The sequence below is a fragment of the Cucurbita moschata genome, unplaced genomic scaffold, assembly GCF_002738365.1.
Source record: "Cucurbita moschata cultivar Rifu unplaced genomic scaffold, Cmos_1.0 Cmo_Scf00007, whole genome shotgun sequence".
In the NCBI taxonomy this organism is placed as follows: domain Eukaryota; kingdom Viridiplantae; phylum Streptophyta; class Magnoliopsida; order Cucurbitales; family Cucurbitaceae; genus Cucurbita; species Cucurbita moschata.
Window position 1 is genome coordinate 5372762 of NW_019268523.1, and position 3475 is coordinate 5376236.

The window sequence follows — 3475 nt, forward strand, 5'->3', positions numbered from 1 at the left end:
TTTTTTTTTTTTTTTTTTTTTAAATTTATTTAATGTAACAAAAATTAATTGCATTTGAATTAAATTAAATTTTGTATGTACTAATTCTCGTTTATTCTTCTTTCCCACTGCACACTCAGTGTAACACAGAATTTATTGTTCTTGTTATTATTAATTTTTATTTTTAGTTTAAGAAATTAAGAGGAAGAACTAAAATAATTGGGGGGAAAAATAAAACTCCCAAACATAGGCATTACTATGTATACAAATAAAATTTTGAATTTTGGAATTATTTTAAAATCCAATTGAATTGAATTGAATTAAAAAATAATTTAAAAAGTATGGAAAAAGCAAGTGGTTGTTTTGTTGATTATGGAACGGTTGAGACACAGAAACCCGACTGAGCAGACAATTAATGCACACGCTCTTTTTGCATTATGGGCAGACCGCATCAGATCCTCCAACTTAATCCTGGCCCTTCATCTCAGAATTTTCTCAAGATGGGTGCCGATTTCACGTCCCTTCTTTTCCCACGTGGACGTACCTGATTTCTCCTGCATGACGCCACTCTACCATAACATAACCTCTCCCACCACCGCCTGCACCTGATTTTTTTCTTTTTTTGTTTTAAAGAAAAGAAATAATGTTATGTCTTAAATTTGGTCAGAAAATTAGTTATAAATATTGAAATTCAATTCTACTCCGTTATTGGTCTCCACAACTAACTTTTTCCATCCCTTCTATTTTAAATTTAGTTTACCCACGTATTCAATTATACATATTTGGTAGCGGTGGACTTGAGTGGAAATGTTGGAGTGAGTGAATGAACGATGAAGAGAGAGAAAAAGGAGTGCGGATGGAATAACGATAACAGAGTTTTAGAGTTTCATGGAAATGGAAAAGAGGGTGGGGAGAAAAAATTTCCTAAAACACAAACCAAGTTGATGTTAATTAATGCAAAAAGAAGGAGATTCCAACACATCCAAACACCTCTTTAATGACTAATTAATGCATATACTTTTCATACACCTTCCCTCCATCGTCATCATTATCAACACACACCATACACAAAAATAATGTTTTTATATTTTTTATTAAAAATGAAAAATAAAATAAATTAAATAGTTAAATCACATTAAAAGTCGTCCATAAATTGCGTGTTAACTTACAAGCACAAGGCATGTGGGATGCCATCTAGCATGGTGACGGCGTTCAAAAGCGTAACAACAAGATGACTCTTCCTGCCATCTAACAAGTAGTCCTAGAGGACATCCTCTCATGTTGGTAGAGAAGGACTCAACAAAAGTAGTGTGGGAGACACTTGCAAACAATGCATGTGGGTGTGGAATGACTTGAGAAAGCAGTTAGTCTATGATGTCAGTTTTGCTGCCATATTGTGGGTATCTTATTTCTACCGTAACTTTTTTGTTTTAGTTTGAATGATTGAAAAAAAGGAGTTGAACCATACACTTTAGACCATTTAAAATACTGATAATTTTTAATAATTAAGTACAGGTTTGTTATCGTCAAAACATCAATTAATTAATTTGAAATTGAGTGCCAAAAAACCAACATTATTCACACTCGAGGAGTGACCCGCATGGATAAAAAAAGAGAGATGCGACTGATTCTTCTTTTTTTAGGCTCCATGTATCCAATGTTAGTATATGCACCCCCTATCCGATACGGACTTTGTAAATGATATGACAAAGTTACAGTAGGCTCCAATAGGTCGATAGAACCTTCATAGATGGATGTTCAGGGTGTCCCGATGATATAAATGAACGCCACATGAGCCCGTTCTCGATGGACATATCTGAGTAAACTATGATCGATGACATCTCGAAACTTGGGATGACATCATTACATGAAAGTCATGTTGTTGAGAACCAATATGAGAATTGAAATGCAACATTACACATGAGGCACAACACATTACTAACCTCGGTTACAAACGTCAAATATTATATGTTTTCATAATAATCTTAAAAATAGGGTAGGGTAGGGACAAATAGTAACCCAATTTTCAGGCCGGTCATGTTGATCCAACAAAAAAAAAATGTCATCCTATTAAATAACCCACATTTTTTCGGTTTTTCAAAAATTCAACCGGACCCAAAAAAATTGAAATAAACAAAGAAACATAAACAAGTTTCCAAATTTTCTACGAAATTGACTGTTTTATTCACATCAAAAGGGCCATTGAATTACATGAATGGGCTTTATTAAGCCCACTTAGAGAAATTATGTGGGCCCACATCTAACAGGTTTTTGCCCAAGTTTGATCATACAGTTTCCATATTAAAACTATCTTAAATCAATTAAAATAATGTAATTAAGGAAAGGCTAGTTACATCAATTTAATTATAAATTTATTAAGGGTAAATTAAACTGCATTTAATGTATCTTTTATCTTGAAGCTCAGTTTTGCATAATATGTAGGAAATGATTCCGATATCTTCTAGAATCTTCTTTGACAAGTTCACTTTAGCTATAAGAGACTAAAATTTGTTGTAACTTCTTGATTCTCGTTCTTGTAATTGAACTTTGAAATATGAAAATTTCTTGATCTTGGTTCATATCATCTAAGTTTCTCGATCACAATCAACCAACCTCTTAAATCTACTGTGCAATAAACGTGAAATAACATCGTTTGATTGTGTTGAAGAAGGCATGTGGCTCAAAGAAAAGCGGAAGAAATAGACGAAGAAGAGACTTGAGAGTAGTGGAAGGAGAAGTTTTGAGACACCCATACAAGCATCTCAAACTCATGATTCAAGGTAACCCAAAGAACCAAAAAGAACCAGGAAAAGAGGGTAACTTTTTTTATTATGAAAAGTGAAACGACCGCATTCTATCTTCAGAAGCCGATATGGACGAAGTAACATGAATGAGTGTATAAAATGTACTCAGTAGTAAGATCATATTTCGTTTTTAAGTCTTAACGATCTTGTTCATATGTTTGGTAGACCCTAAGTTTACTCATTCTAAAAAAAACATGAATAACCGATTTCCCATCCCATGCTTTATATCATAATAAGGACATGTTCTCAAGTTTGATCATATGGCAACTCAATAGTTCGTTCTTCGATAAATGTGCATCATAATGTTTAATGCAATCTTGCATACATCACACACTCATTTCATGCTCAAATTTCTAACGTGCTAAATTCAAGATTTGGAATTTGGAATGTGTCACTTTTTTTTTTTTTTTTCTTTGCGTAGGTTTTGGGTCTTTTAAAAAGTCAAAATGTGGCCTTTGACCGTTGAGTGGTCAACGATGACCATTGACTGTACAGTCAGAGCTAATGTCGTGGCTGACCTCAACTGCTGATCTCACACTTCATTTTCCTTCCTTTTTCCTTTCTCCATAAGCTTTACTCCAGTTCTCTCTGTTTATCCTTCTCTTTTCTTCTTCTTCCTGAATATCTCTTGTTTTCTTTCTTTCTTTTTTTTTTTTTTTTTTTTTTTTTTTTTTTTTTTTTTTTTTTTTTTT